Raw genomic sequence first — 17,112 nt, 5'->3', positions numbered from 1 at the left:
AACACTGCACAGAGGGTAGGGCCGAAGATTGCCCCAGCCAATAAGTGAAGCTGTTGTTGGGAGCGTGGACTCACCCAATGAGAAGGCTGGTTGTTGTGCTGCAGTTGGCAGGCTGCTGCGGGAGGCGGTGGCGATAGGAAGCTGGAGGCAGAGCGGTGACTGGTAGGCGGCGGTGCTGTCTTTGGGGGACGGAAAGTGCTAAATGAGGAGGGCTTTTCTTCTTCTCCGGCTGCGGACTCTATAGAGGGGAAGCTGACGAGGGTGGTCTGGGAAGGCGGTAGCCAGACCGTTGATGGTTCCGGAACCTCGTAAACCAGGTAGCCGCTTAGGAGGGTCGTGAGGAGATGGCAGCTGAGGCGGGCGGGGGCTGCGTCCTGTGGGGCTGCATGGGGGCCTGCTTAGAGCGTGGGGGTTGTGGTGGCGTGGTCTGAGAGAGAGAAGAGAGGCTGGAGTAAGACACTGGTAGTGAGAGCTGAAGGAATTCCTTGCACGAAGCCCCAGGCGAGAAAAGGACACGACGTTGCAGACACCTGAGAGAAATCCTAGGGATTTCTTCTTATGGCCATTTGCTGAGGGTAGTGAAGGGGTGCGGAGAAGAAAGCTGTTTACTGGCGGTCAGATCCTGTAAATTCTATTGCTGTGCATTATGTAATCCTTGGCTGGTTATTTATTGTAACAACGAGGTTGACCCTCTTGGAAGAGGAGCTCTTGCAAACCTATTGATAGTTAGAACACTTTTCATTGGCTTCAGTGCTTTTTTTAGCCAGGCAGGGTGATAGCATGAAGGCGAAGGGTGATAGCATGAAGGTTAGAGTAGTCACGAAGAGCTTATCCCAAATCTGCACTGGAGAGATACGGCGCAAGTTTGAGATGATTGTGTTCAGATTCGTGTTTTATAGTTCATGAATTTGTTTTGAGGGTCAAGGATGGTAACAAGTACGTTTTTTAATCTTCAGGAAAGTGCATAGCTTCAAAAAGTCTATAGTAGGAGGTAAGTGCAAATTGGAAGATGACTAGAAAATTAATTGGTAGAACCGCCCCTCCCCACAGATATTGTGGATGTTAGAGATTGTGAAAATAGGGTGAAAGTCTGAATGGGGAGGAAGGGTGTCAGTTTTTAAGTAATTTGCTTTGTAAGTCTGAGACTAGATATGAGTTATTAGGTTTAAAAATATGCTCTTTGAATCTCTTGGAAGTATATAAAACGTACTTACAAATAAAATTAATCATAAATTATCCTGTTTTTCAAAGGCTTGTGCTGAAACTCTTGGTTCAATTCCCAATACAGGAAAAATAAAGAATCTTTATAATTTTAGGTTTACACAGTGAAATGTAGGATTAAAATAGAAATTCTAGGCAGTATGTATATAAAAACTTGATTTTGTAGCTCAGTGAAAAGTGATTTTAAAAGACGGGAAAACAATTTTTAATAAAGCTTTAAATATTGCTAAAATGTAAGCTGTTTGAAGTGTTGCCTTTAGAAGATAAGAACAAATTCAGTATTAGCAATTACATCATTTTACTGAACATGTTTTAGTACTGCATGTCAGGAAAACTTTCTAAGATGTGGGTTTTTTTTTTCTGTTAATGTTAATTTATGTTAGTGCATACAGACCTAAATCAAAATTTCATTTGTTTTGCTCAAAATAATATTTGTGAAAGAGAAGTGGAGTGGATCCTTAGAGTTTGTTTTGAAGTGTTGAGAGTACTGAGATTATTTGTCAATGGTTTAATTAAGTTTTAAAAATGATTCTTGATGTTTCAGTCTTTTTTTGTTTTTGAGTAATGCTATCTCAGTTACAAAGAAAACAACTTTCTAGGTGAAATTTTGTAGTGATTTGAGTATCTGTGAACAAATTTGCCTTTATTCAGAGGTTTTTTTGGGGGGGGGAGGAGAGAGAGAGAGAGAGAGAGAGAGAGAGAGAGAGAGAGAGAGAGAGAGAGAGAGAGAGAGAGAGAGAGAGTGTGTGTGTGTGTGTGTGTGTGTGTGTGTGTGTGTGTTATGTAACCAGCCTACTCACTGTCTTGAAGAACTAATAGCTGATTTTGAATGGCCAGTAGGTGTCATCTTAGAATGCCATAAATTGAACATTGGGAAGGAGATTACCAAGCAGTTTAAGAAACACTTGCCCAATGTTTAATGCCATAACTTCAACACCAAGAAGAAAATTACCAAGTACTTTAAGAACCATTAATTCAATTAGCATGTAATTGGATAATTATTTATAAATCATGAATGTTCTCTTCTGAAATATTTCAAAAGTGCTATTGGAGCTATTTATAAGGAATTTGAGCTAGCTACAGTTTGTGGTGCTGGGGATTGCCCAGGGCTTTTTGCATGCTAGGTAAACACTGCCAACTGACCTATCTCTCAAACAGTGTCTGCAAAGAAGTATAATTGTTTGCTTTAAAATGGATTTTGACTTTTTTAATCCATCCCTTAAGGTATCTTGTCATATAATGGGGGTTTAAGATTAGTTGACTATTTTTAGTAGACAGTTTTGATATCTTACTTAGTTTATTCTAAAATGATTAAGGTTTCAGTCCACTGAACTTATATCCTAGAGAAAACAGTGCTACATGATGTAAAATTAAAATGATGAAATATGGGCAGAATTCTTTGAACAAGTTATCAGCAGTTTTCTATTGTTCTTTTAATGCCTGAACGAACAGCAGAATTTTTGTGTTTCATTGTCTGTGGTGGCTGTGGTGCCTTCTATTTCTTCTTCTTAAGCTATATCCCCAGCCCTTTTTATTTTTTATTTTGAGACAGGACTCGCTTAGTGGTTCCCACTTTTTGATCCTCTGCCTCAGCCTCCCAAGTAGCTAGAATTACCTGCGTGCGCCACCTCACCAGTCTGTCTGTGGCTTCTTAAGGTCCCAAATTGCTTCCTTTTACATTTTTATCTGGTAGACTACATGCTTTTCTCAGAATAATGAATACCAATGTCTAAGATGTAATGTAGTGGATTCAGGAGGGAGCTGACATAGAAATCTCTGAAGGTGGTGTATACCTGTTGTAAATAGCCTCCCTAGCCTTCTGCTGAGCTCTTGTCACTTTGTAGTTCTATTTCTTATGCTTTGCTTTTGACACAATGTTTAAAAAAAGGACTGCCTAATTTGAGAATTATCCAATTGGGTACAGATAGATAGAAAGGTCTCTCAAAATAATATAGGAGTTTATAAAAAGGCATACACACAGTTATTATATACACTTCAAAATTTTAGTCATGGGGGAGTATGAAGGAAGTAGATGCATTTTGGGGAAAAAAATCTCTTAATGATTTGGCTTAGTTATGGCTGCCACTTTAAAAACCATTAATGTAATTCAAGGCTCTGGCACTTGTGGTATGAACCAGTAACAATAGTTATCTACCAATAAGTTTTTAGCTCAACAAATTGTCACCATTTAACAACATAGCTAGGGTAACTTTTCTAGCCAGTGTCTGAAATTGCTAGAAATGAAAATTATGCTGAATGTTTCAGTTTGCCAAAGTGATCTAGTTCTAGAATTAAAAATGGAAAGTAAAGATTGAAAGTTTTCTTGATTAAAAGTCTTTTTAATACCGCAATGATATGACAAATATACATTAATATTTGCATAAACAGTCACTCACTAATATGTATTAAAACTTGGAATTGCAAATATGTTGACCTTGGTATGGTTCTAATTTATAAATTTATAGCTTCTCTTTATGAATTCTGAGCTTTTTGTTTGGGGATCTGGCTGCCATATAGATAAGTATGAGAAAAAAGTAAATAAGAAGAATGAAATTTGGGGGAAATTTTATTTTAAGGTGTGTGACTTTGGTTAATTATAGAGTTATGCTTTCTGTGTTTGAGATACAACTGCCAAAATATTGGTCATAAAGTGTGGCAGGTGGCACTAATTTACTAAGTGGTAAACATGGGTTACAGAATACTCATTTTGTCTATACCTCAAAAAATGTTAGTCAGATTTATTACCTTTGTTATTATGGATAATTGAATCTTTTTTTTTTTTTTTGGTTGTGCTGGGGATTGAAATGAGGGCCTTGTACATGCAAGGCAAGCACTCTACCAACTGAGCTATGTCCCCAGCCCCAGATAATTGGCTCTTTTTTAAATTATTGCATATTAATTATATAGAATATTGGGTTTCATTGTGTCATTTGTATATGTGTATAACATTTTTATGATTTCTGTCTCCCCATTACCCGCCCTTACACTCCCCTCCCCTATCCCCTTCTTCTTAGTAATAGTCCCCCTTGTACATCCAAGTCATCCCCGACCCCTAGATTTCACATATGAAAGCAGGCAGTACTTGTCTTGAGTATGGCTTATTTTGCTTGAAAATAACACGATGATATGTAGTGCCATCCATTTTCCTGCAAATGACATAATTTTGTTTCCTTAAGGCTGAATAATACTCCATTGTATATATATGCCACATTTTCTTTATCCATTCATCTGTTGATATGCACCTAGGCTGACTTCATAACTGGGCTATTGAGAATTGTGCCTCCATAAATATAGGTATGTATGTATCTATAGTGTGATACTTGACTAATAATGTTTGATATAGGCTAATATAGCTACTGAGATTTGTCAATTAATTTACATAAATTTCTTTCCTCATATTTTATAAAAACAGGTGAGGGAAGGAGTTGGATCCTGAATAGGAAATTAAACTTATACTTTCACATACTCTTTTATTTTAAAGCTTTCTAATCTGTGTATTCCTTTGTAGTTCTTTTGAAATTAAAACAATAGTGGAGTTGGAAGAATACACTGTGGACCATTCTATTTTTCTAAAGTGACTGTAGGATTCAAATAAAAAACACAAAGTACTTATAAAATCTAAAATTTTTAACAATTTGAAATATTTTACAGTATTTACTGTTTTATTGTTTGTGGAAAAAACTAGGAAAAATTAATAAAAAAATTAGAATTAAATCTTCCATTGTCAAATCTCTCATTGTATACCTGTCACTCTGTGATCTTATTTGTTCACTTAGTATCTAAAACTGATGATTCTTAAGGCTGATAATTCTCAAATATCTATCTGTTTTCCCTATCTATGTCTCTAATCTAGACTTTTTCTTTCCTGTTCTATAATTTAAATACCTGCCAGATGAAGATGATCTGCATGGCCCTCAAATATGCTATGACTTAAAATGATTCTATTTTCCCTTTTATCGTTTTTCTAATGGGCTGAAACTAGAACCTGATGTTATCTTTAATACTTTGTTTATGTACCTCTCATCTGAGCAATACTGGATTTTGTTGCCTCTACCTTCTATTTTTACTTTTCAAATTGATACATAATAATTGTACCTATTTATGGGGTATGATGTGATGTTTCAATACATGTGTACATTGTGAAAGATGCAAATTAAGGTAAAATCCTCAAACAACATTGTTTTGTGGTGAGAACATACAAAACCTTTTTTTTTTGAAACACATTATTGTTATATATAGTTGCTTTATGTGCAATAAAACATGAGAACTTATATTTCCTGTATAACCGTAAATTAGTACCCATTGAGTAACTTTTCCCCATTCTTCCCTCCTGCTCCCCTCAGCCACTGGTAACCACTGTTCTTTTCACTGTGTCTATGAGATCAGTTTTTTAAAATTCTATATACAAGTGAAATCATGCGTTGTCATTCTGTGACTGGCTTCTTTCACTTAACATAATGTCCTCCAGGTTTATCCATGTTGTCACAAATGACAGGATTTCATCCTTTTTGTATAACTCAATAATATTCCTTTGTGTTTATATACCACATTTTCTTTATTTATTCATCAGTTGACGAACACTTGGGTTGACTCCATTTCCTTGGCTGTTGTGAATAGTACTGCAATAAAGAGAGTGCAAATGTCTCTTCAATATACTGATTTCCTTTCTTTTGGATATATCCCAGTAATGGAATTACTGAATTGCCAACTGATCTTTTATTAAAGACAGTGCAACTTTGTGTTTGTATTCTATAGTATCAGATTATGTAATGTTTTATGCAAGTCTATAGTGTAGGTTACAGATCAGCTTATTTACAATTTTCTTTAACAGCCCTGGGGCTGGGTATGTAGCTCAGTGGTAAAATACTTGGCTAGGATGTGCAAGGCCCTGAGTTTAGTTTCCAGCATCACAAAAAAAAAAAAGTCAGCCCCAAAACTGACACAATTGCTATATGAATTTATGAAGAATTTTGCTGAGACTTATAAAAAAATTTAAAAACACAAGTATAGCTGGGTGTGGTGTGAGTACCTGTAATCCCAGTGGTTTGGGAGGCTGAGACAGGAGGATCACAGGTTTAAGGCCAGCCTCAGCAACTCAATGAGGCCCTGTCTCAAAATAAAAAACAAAAAGGTCTGGGGATGTAGCTCAGTGGTAAAACACCCCTGGGTTAAATCTCTAGTAAATCCCCTCCCCTCAAAGAAAAAAGTAAAATAAAATAAAAAAAAAAACCTAAAAACACAAGTACAAAAAATATTAAATGGCAACTCAGGAAAGGCTTGTTCAAAATTTTTATGACATAGAAAAGTCCAAAGAATATGGGGAAAATCATCCTCAACTTCTTGTGTTACAGCAATGTTTCTTGAAAATTTGAAGGTTAGTCTATAGATGAGTCATTTAAAAAAATTTTTAAACAAGTCTTAAACAGTTAGTTTAGCATTTTCTATTAAATATTTTAATTTCCCTAACCCCTATTTTTGTATTATTTGTTTTTTACAGTCATAGTTTTGTGAGCCACATTATTTTTCTAGAACATAGCTCTCAAATGTTGGCAAGAAATTGCAGTATAAAATTTGTCATTGTACTAAAGTACTCTAAATGTTCATCCAGCAGAGGCTCTTCATTCATTGTTGCTTCCTACTCTAACCTTTTCATCTCAGTAGAAATAACATTTTATCAGCATTAAGTTGAAGCACAGCTGAGGTATCTCTAGGTGTCTTAGACTACAGATTTGTTGTTGATGTCACTTTCTTGACTTATCAGTTAGAAATTATATTTGCTAGAAATGAAAATAAGAAATAACTATTGCTCAGACAGGATAGTAGTTATTTCTTTGTCTTACTAAAAAAACAAAACAAAACAAAACAAACAAACAAAAAAAAAACACCAGAGGTAGGTATTCTAGGGTTGATTTGATGAGGCAGCTCCATAGAGTTTTCAAGGATCCAGGCTCCTTCTTTTCCCTTTGCCATTATTTTGTGGCTTTCCATTCTCAAGATCACCTTATGGTTGCTGGATCTCCAGACAATTATATCTTTGTTCAAGGGAGAAGGAAGGAAGGTGGAAGAAAAGTATAGACAAAAGGGGTATACTCTCATGTTTTAAGAAACCTTTAGAATTCCCTGTGCAGTACTTCCTCTGGTTGCAATGACCAAAATATAGTAATCTGACTACATTTACTTGCAAATAAAGCTCAGAAATGGCTTTTTACTGAGTGTATAGAATACCTGCCAGGGATGGGATATTACACAGGAACGTGAAATCTTTTTCATACTTGCTTCTTATCTTCTCTGACTGTCCAGTTGTTGCTGTTAGACCTTTCATTCAACAGACATGAATTAAGCGCTAACTATATAGTAGGTCCTGTTATAAGAATTGGAAATGCACAACTGAGGTATATTCTCTGCTCTAGAGAAGTTATAATTTAATAATAAGACTAATAAACTTTTGCACAGATTTCTGAGAACAGAAGGCGTTATGTACTGGGAATAGCTACCACTATGACTCTGCCTATCCCTATCAATTTATAAGAGGGTTATGAGGAAAAGTAGGAGTGACCTCTTGGAGGGGCAGTGTTAGTGGAAAAAATCTTTTTTTTTTTTTGGTTCTCTGAGCAGAAGGGAAAGGGGTTGTTTTTCTTCCCTAAACCCATGAGAAAGAGATCTTATAAGATTGACTCTGTGTTTTATGTGCCATTAAGAAGAAATTAGCATTTATTCTAATAGCTGCCCCTATTCTGAAGAATACATGCTGATGGAATAATACTTGATATAAGGGCAAGGCATTCCCAGTTGTAAGATGTTCAAGTGATGGATTTTGCATATATTCTCAGGTTTTTAGAGTCAGCGATGATATTCATCAGGATTCTTCAGAGAAACAGAACCAATAAGGGATTTTATATATAATTATTTTAATTTCTATTATTAGGATTTGGCTGACACAGTAAGGAGGCTGATCAGTCTAAAGATCTAAAGGTCAAGTTGACAAACTGCAGACCCAGTAGAACCAATAATATAATTCCAGAGTTTGAAGGTCTGAGAACCAGATTTGTTAAGAGTTCTCAAAAAATTGAAACCCAGGAATAGCTGATGTTTCTTTTTAAGTCCAAAGACAGAGAAGTGCTGATGTTCTAGTTCAAAGGCAGAAAGGTAGGAGGAACTCTTGTACTTGGGGGAGGGGTTCAGTCTTTTTCTTCTATTTAGGCTGTTAATTGATTGTGTTAGGCCCACCTGTATTAAGGAGGGCAAACTTAAGTCTACAGATTTAATTATTAATCTCATCCAAAAATACCTCCTAGGAACACTCAAAATAATGTTTAACCAAACATTTGGGCATATGAGATTGGAAACATTTTTTATTCAGGGAGAGGCTCTCTGACCAAAGAAATATGAAATGAACTAGTGAGGAGCATAAGTGAGTATTTTGGGGCTTACAGTTTCAGAAGTCTCAGTCCATAGATGTTGATTCCATTCCTCAGGGCTGAGATCAAGCCGAACATCATGGCAAAAGGGTGTGGCAGAGGAAAGCCATACCTGGGGACAGTGCTCCAGGAAGGAGAGAGAGAGAGAGAGAGACAGACAGACAGACAGACAGACACAGACACTGACTGAGAGAGAGACTGACTCCCCTTGTCAGGGACAAAATATAAACCCCAAAAGCACATCCCTGATGACCTACCTCCTTCAGCCACACCCTACCTGCCGTCAGTTACTTTTCAGTTAATCCCTGGCAGGGAATTATTTCACCAATTGGGTTAAGGCTCTCATAACCCAATTATATAATTTCTAAACCTTCTTGCATTGTCTGATACAGGAGCTTTTGGGGGACACCTCTTATCTAAACCATAACATTCCACCCCTGATGCCCAAAAGCTTATGCTCATTTCACAATGCAAGATACATTTTAGTCCAATTTTAACAGTCTTCATAGTTTCTGTAGTTCCAGGATTTCTGAAGAACACAAGTCCAATGTCTCTTCTGAGAGTTAAAGCAAATTCTTAGTTTTAGTCAGCTTTTCGCCACTGTGACCAAAAGACCTGATAAGAACAGTGATCTTTTCATGTCTGCAACAATTATAGTTTGATAATGAAAATATCTGACATTTCTATTGGTGACCAAATCAAAGAAAGTACTGTTTTTTTGATTGTTCTGCATACACTGATAATCTAATCAAGTTATAAATATTAGAGATTGTTAAGAATGGTGTAATTTGTTCTTATTAAAAGTTTATGATTCTATTCATAGATTCCTTCCTGGGGAGTCTGTGTATACTACAATGAGAATTTATGACGGGGAGGGGAAGGATATAGAATTGTCTTTTATGGAAAGGCTTTATAGAGCAAACGACCATTGATCTGAGTGTTAAGAAGAGCAGGGTAGTTAGACTAAAGGATAGTTGAAAATCATTCCAGAAAGGAGAGTAGCTTCAGAAAATGCATAGAGGTGTGAGACAGATTGATATATCATGGAATTGTAGGTCAACATTGGTAAGGGAAAGTCTCAATTGAGGCAGGATATAATTTCTCTTACTGATGATAGGACTGCTTTGTTCATGTTCCTGTTGAACAGTACTGGTTGAAAGGTCTTGTTGCCAGATTGTTAGATCTATTGTTGGATTATTAGATCTTTCTTTTTAAGCATACTGAACAATAAGATGCACTACTTGGAGCTCTGCCTCTCTTTTCTTCATCACTTCTATTATATGTAGAGGTCATGCTACTATACAGAACTATGTGTAAACCAGGAACCAGCCACAATTGTTTTTTCTTCTTCCATTTGATCTAGGGAACTCTACAAGTCCACAGATTGAGAATCTACATTTAGTAGGAGTAAGTGCCATGGTATCTGGGCCATTAAGCTTATTGGTACTTTTATGGCCTGCTCTAATCTCATAATATAACCATTGTAGTCAGAGTTAGCAGATTATATAATGGTAAGAACCAATCTTCTAATAATGACTTTAAAAATGTTTTTAAAAGGGTTTATTCTCATGTAAAATCTGCTGCAGTTATGAGCAGCTGTTCTTCATATGATGGGTCAGCATTGCATCTATATTTGTCTCAGCTTCTTGTTATAACACCGGTAAGGTAAGAACAGGCTGGAGAATTGCACACTAGCAATTAAATGTTTCTACAGATTTTTTTTGGGGGGGTGGAGTGCTAATTGGATTAAACCTAAGGCCTCATGCATGCCAGGCTATACCGTCAAACCCTTTTTAATTTTTTATTTTGAGAAGGGGTCTCTCTTAGTTGCCTGGACTGGCCTTGAACTTGTGACCCTTCTACTTCAGCCTACCAAGGAGCTGTGATTATAGGTTTGCACCATCACACCTAGCTATAGAAATGATTTCTGCTCTTGGCAAAATAAGTCACAAAATTACATTTGACTTAAAGATGATAGAGGAATATAGTCCTCTTATGTGCCCTGATGGAGGGAAAAAAACTAATATCTGACATGCAGTATTACTTTCACTTGATGAAACACTGCTAGCACATTTTGCCTTATGGGTTGGTGGGTTGGAGCACTCACTTTTTTGGTTAGGTTCATTACATGGTCATTACAGGATCAATTTCTATTAGGATCCAAAAGCCAGGCAAGGAGCTCTTTCTTAAAAGTATAATCATCTGCAGGAAAGGAGATAGTACTATTCTAAAGCAGTGGTTCTTAACTAGGGGCAATGTTTGGAAACATTTTGTCACAATTCAAGGGCAGTATTACATCTAGTGTGTAGAAGCCAGGATGCCACTAAACATCTTTTTATACATAGAACAGCTTCTCGAAATTACAGGAGTGACCAAAATGCCAATAGTGCCACTTTTAGAAACTGCTTTATGTTGAGTTCTATGCCTAGTGGTCTATGTTGTGATTTTTTTTGTCAGAACCTACTGGTAGCTTCTTTATACAACTACTTTATCATTTACCATACACGTGTTGAACACCACTGAGTTTGCTGGAACTTAAAGCCCAAATGGGTAGAGTAGTTTGAACTATCACCTTGACTTGTTGCTGTCTTTTGTCCTGTAGCTCTTATGGATTATTCAGGAAATGGGACATGCTAAAATATGGATTGTATTTCCAGAATTTAAAGAGGTCTATCAAACACTGTGCTTTTAAGTGGTGGTCGCTGGATGAGCTTTGGCAACTTTTCAAAGGGAGTGTTTTGGCATAGTCCAAACTATTGGACCTCTAAAGACTTCATTAAGTTGGCAGTGTTCTAAATTTCATGCTATTTTTCTACCCTGTAACATGCATGTAATTTTTACTAAGGTGTCTTGCTGCCCAGGTGAAATAAGTATGGTGTTCTCAGTGTAATGAACAAGTATGATACTCTGTGGGTTAGTGAGTTGTTCAAAGTTCTTGTAGTCTAGCTTGACAGAGACTTTGCTTGACTTTGCTTTACCACTTACTAGCTTGACAGAGACTTTGTCATTTACTAGTTGTAATGCCCATTTAGGTGAAATGCCCATTTCTTCATCTATAAAATGGGGAGAGTAATAGTACCTGTTATATAGGATTGCTGTAAATAGATGAATTATATAAAATGCTTAGAATACTGCTGACATATATTAAATGTTATAAAATATTAGCTAATAAAATAAGACCTATAATAATTCATAATCTTTTTTTTTTTTGGTACCAGGAATTAAACTAAAGGGCATATGACCACTGAGCCACATCCCCAGCCCTATTTTGTATTTTATTTAGAGACAGGGTCTCACTGAGTTGCTTAGTACCTTGCCATTGCTGAGGCTGGCTTTGATTTGCTATTCTCCCATCTCAGCTTCTTGAGCTACTAGGATTACAGGTGTGTGTCACCGCGCCCTGTATAATTCATAATCTTTAAAAATTTTTTTTTTAATTTATAATCTTTAAGGAGAAAATGTACGTTGAGTATGTTTATAACCTTAGAATAGGGAGGGAGTTTATTAAAAACAAAAAGCATAATACGATTTAAAAGGATTAACAGATATTGTTAACTGTTTTCTTCCCCTCCTTTTTTTTTCCCTGAGTACTGGGGTTTGAACCCCTGAGCCACATGCCCAGCCCTATTTTGTAGGGTCTTACTGAGTTGCTTAGCGCTGAGGTTGTCTTTGGACTTGTGATCCTCCTGCCTCAGCCTCCTGAGTTGCTGGGATTGTAGGCGAGGGCCACCATGACTGGCTTGATTAACTATTTTCTTAATTGTAACTCTAATTAAAGATAAGCTCCTTTGTTTACATTCAATTCTATTTAAAACTAGACATACTAGATTAAAACTTTCCTAATACTATTTAAGAGGTAATAATGGTCAGGATAAGAAGAAAGGAAGAACTATATTGGTACTTAATCTCCCTCTATCAATTAAGTCTACTCCTTTTTTTTTTTTTAGATATAGTTTTGTAGTATAGTTAAAAAGGCTACTATGAATAAATACCCAAAAGGATTGAGAACAGAGTATTGAAGAAATACCTGTATATCCATGTTTATATTAGCATCATTCACAGTATTTAAAACTTGGAAGTAACTCAAATATTCATCAACAGATAAATTGATAAGCAAAATGTAGTATTTACTGTACATATGATGGAATGCTATTTAGCCTTAAACAGGAAGGAAATTCTGCAATATGAATTCAACATAAATGAACCTTGAGGGCATTATACTAAGTGACATAAATTGGTCACAAAAAGACAAATACTATATAATTTCATTTGTGTAAGGAACCTAGAGAAGTTTAAATTGTGGAGACAAACAGTGGAATGGTGATTACCAAGGACTGAATGGAAGGGGAATTCGGAAGTTACTGTTTAATGGGTATGGAGTTGTTTCACTTTTACAGCATGAAACTTATGGAGATGGATGTGGTAATGATTGCACAACATTATGAATGCTTTAGTATCACTGTAAACTTAAGACTGGTTATGACAGTAAATTTTTTTTTAATTTTTATTTTTTGTAATTGTAGATGGACAGACTGCCTTTATTTTATTTATTTATTTTTATGATACTAAGCATCGAACCCAGTTCCCCACTCATGCTAGGCAAATGTTCTGCCACTGAGCTACATCCCCAACCCATAATCGTGAATTTTGTTATGTTTATTGTACTACAATGAATAAATTGGGGGAAAACATCCATCAACTCAAATATTTTTGCCTCCCGAAAGAGCTTGTTTTGAACTGTGTCAGTTAACTAGGTAAGGAAGGGGAATAGATCATTACCAAATCCATGCACTACCTTCCTTGACTTTAATTCTTTGTATGTGAAAAATTTATTTCTTAATGTGGCAAGCAGGGATCTGACATGAATGCCTATCCCCTCATCACTAAATGAAAATAAATTGTCTTTAAGACATGCTCATTCTTTAGCACACAGAATATGTTCTCTAAATATTATTTCTCACTGAAAGGAACCAGGGTTTCTTGGAGAAATTCTAGGTCTAGGGTAGGAATTATTCATGATGAGCCTGGAACTTCTTGTCCTATTAAGATGGGAAGCTGTCTTAATTTAGTAGGTTTATGACAAAGGGCTTAGGTGGGTCAAGGGTCCCAAGGGCCACACTTCCAGGTTTCATGATTTGCAAGAATGACTCACAGGACTCAAGTCATTATATTCATGGTGATAATTTATTTCTGTGAAATGATACAAAGTAAAATCAGTCAAGCAAAAAGCATGTAGTACAAAATCTGGAGGAAACCAGGTGAAAGCTTATAAAAGTCCCAATGGAGTTGCAGAAGTGAGATTAATCCCTCCAATATGAGTTGTGTGCAGAACCTTTATTAGCTCTAGGGCCATCTCAGGTTTTTACGAACATATATATATGGCCTTCTAGATTTCTGGGAATTTGTGGGAGTGTTTCAAAGCTCCCTATGGACATCCCATTCTCCATCTTTTCTTCTTAATCATTTTGGTTGGCTTGTTTTTGGCCCATTTGTTTTTCATTGTTTCAGGCAGCCATAATGTTTAACATCTGTCCCTGTTTTCCATAAATGCCCCTGAGGAAAGGCTGTTGGCACTGGCTGAACTCCAAATCATGTCAAGTAAAGATTAACTTGCATGTTGGGTATTCCAGGGAACCAGGGAACTGCCAGACAAGTTAGGTGATCATAATTCTCTGGAAATGGATCTTTGAAGGCACTTTAACCCTATCTGTCCCCTTCAGTGGCTGTCACTTGTGACTTTCACTGTGATGTGATGTTTTCAAAGATCCTGTGCAGCTAGAAAGGTGAATGGTAATAGGGCAAATTAAAAGTTACTAAAGCTCCCAGTTCTTCTCAAGATTCCACTACTTTTCTTGAATAAACATGTGTTTCACAGTTTGCTTTAAGCCATTTGTTAATTTCCAAAGTTCTGAAAAAGTTCATTTTGAGCATTTTTTAAAAATATCTATTTTTTAGTTGTCGTTGGACACAATATATTTATTAAATATTTATTTTTATGTGGTGCTGAGGATTGAACCCAGCCCCTCGCACTTGCTAGGTGAGCACTCTACTACTGAGCCACAATCCCAGCCCTCACTTTGGCCATTTGTAGTGATTCATTGCTTTTATAAATGAGAGGATTTTTGGAGGTCTTTACTTTGCTAGTTTTAAAACCAGCCACCCCTGATACCTCTTGAGTAAATGGTAATCTTTTCTTCCTTCTCCATACATCTAATGACTGCCTACTTTGTGCAGACAACTGAAAGAGGGATTGTGGATATAGTGATGATAGTGATGAATAAGACACCCTTTCAAATGGAGTGTGTGTGTGTGTGTGTGTGTGTGTGTGTGAGTGAGTGAGTGAGAGAGAGAGAGAGAGAGAGAGAGAGAGAGAGAGAGAGAGCACGTGCGCGCGCGCTAGTTGGGGAAAATAGACAATAAACAAGTACTGGGATTGAATTGCCGGCCATGCTTGTCCCTAGTCCACTAAACAGTAAACAAATAATAGTAAATGTCATTGAGAGCAGTAAACAGTGGGACAGGTAATGTTTTAGATGGAACCTTTCCCTACAGTCCTTTGACTATCCCAAACCTGAATAAAGTGAACAGCTGGACAGCAGAGGTAAAGGAAACATACAGCCTTAGGCAAAATGAATTTGGCATATTCAAGAGAAAGTAAGAAAGCCAATGTGACTGAAGCAGGCAAACATTCAAAAAGGGAAAGGACAGTTGACATCACTAAAACTATATAATTTAAAAACATTAATATTTAGGACCTAGATTAACATCTAGGACCAAATTTTTGGTAATCATTGCTTCCATTGTTTTGTTCTTTAGTAGATTGACTTCTTCCTGTGTGGGACATGCAGGGAAGGGATGATGAGCTGATTTATAATGTTGGTGCAATCCTGTATTATTTAGGGACTCAGTTAATTAAATGTTTTGAAAATTGTCTATTAATGGTCAAGTGGGTTTTTTTTTTTAGTTGTAGATGGACACAATACCTTTATTAATTTATTTTTTATGTGGTGCTGAGGATTGAACCCAGTGCCTCACACCTTCTAGGCAAGCACGCTACTACTAAGTCCCAGCCCCAGCCTTAGCCCCAAAGGTCAGTTTTAATGTCCTTTTAGAATAGGCTCATGCATTATTTTTGACCCCCTCCCCCCTTTTTTTCCTTCCGTTCTGGGTATTGAACCCAGAGCTTTGTGCATATTAGGCAGGCACTGTTAACATTGAGCTATACACTGAGGATTGAGCCCCTTAAAAAATGTATTAGCCTTTATTTCATAACTCCCAAATTTAGTGTGACTTATGACAGCCATTTTATTTGCTCATAGTTATTATTGTTTGAAGAATTGCTTTTAATAACAAAGACCTGGGCTGGGGTTGTGGCTCAGTGGTAGAGTGCTTGCCTAACATGTGTGAGGCACTGGGTTCAATTCTCAGCACTGTATACAAATAAATGGATAAAGGTCCATCACCATTTGAAAAAATATTTTAAAAAATAACAAAGGCAGAATGATTATAAACAACATTTATTATTCAGGAAAATCAAAGGTTGTCTGTTAGACATGAAATTATGTATAATCATCATGGTATTGTGATTTTTTGCAAAAGATTTATCATAACCCTTTCATAGTTTATGTTCCACTAAGAAACTTGTGACTCTATTCTAATTTCAGTATAGCAATGAAAAGCACTGTTAAATAATCTGCATTATGATAAGATAGAATAGATGCTTAATTAAAAAAATTAGTATGTTTAATATGATTTTGTAATTTCCATGAAAATATGGTCAGTTATTTCATTTGCTGACTGATTTATGTCCATGATTTAATTTGCAGTCAATCATGTTGCTTATGTAATGAACAGGATTTCCCTATTTTACCTGTACCTTGTAACTTGGGGCATATATTTTTGGTGAAATACTTGTGGTTTCTAGACCTCAAAATTAAGACAAGTAGTGAAATACAGCTTTTCACAAACAGCTATGAGATTATGATATATAAGATATAGATAGAATATTATGATCATAAGATGCAAATTATATATTTAAACTGCAAAAATTATGTTTCTTTAAAAAAATTTTATGATACTGGGGATTGAATCCAGACCCCCATGCATGTTAGGTAAGCATTCTACCACTTAGCTATATCCCCTAGTTCTTTTCTTTTCTTTTTTTTTTTTTAATTAATCTGTTTTGGGTCTGAATCTCACTAAGTTGTCCAGGTTGATCTGGAATTTGTGATCTCCCTGCCTCAGCCTCCTGGGTAACTGTAATTACAGGTGTGCACCACCATGCCTGGCTTATAATACTTTTATTCCCCTGTGATCAAATTACATATTATGGTTCTTTTTATTTCTTGGGTTCTTCAGCAACTTCTCATTTGGTTTGCCTGGAAAAGTATTTCTTCATCTTTTGGGGGTTTACATTCCATCAAGATTTGATAAAAACTGTGGATCTAGGGCTGGGGTTGTGGCTCAGTGGTAG

At 36.3% G+C, this 17,112-nt stretch overlaps 1 protein-coding gene across 2 annotated transcripts in view; it reads left to right on the top strand.

Moving 5' to 3' along the window:
* The first annotated feature begins 80 nt into the window (after positions 1 to 80).
* Hycc2 (hyccin PI4KA lipid kinase complex subunit 2) overlaps positions 81 to 17,112 on the top strand; it is a 78,040-nt gene continuing 61,008 nt past the window's right edge. For both annotated transcript variants that reach the window (XM_026405365.2, XM_026405364.2), the window contains exon 1: positions 81 to 317. The gene's annotated coding sequence lies outside the window, so the exon portion shown is untranslated. The remainder of the gene's footprint in view (positions 318 to 17,112) is intronic.

The sequence above is a fragment of the Urocitellus parryii genome, chromosome 1 (assembly GCF_045843805.1).
Source record: "Urocitellus parryii isolate mUroPar1 chromosome 1, mUroPar1.hap1, whole genome shotgun sequence".
Lineage (NCBI taxonomy): Eukaryota > Metazoa > Chordata > Mammalia > Rodentia > Sciuridae > Urocitellus > Urocitellus parryii.
This window is presented reverse-complemented; position numbering and strand designations above follow the sequence as displayed.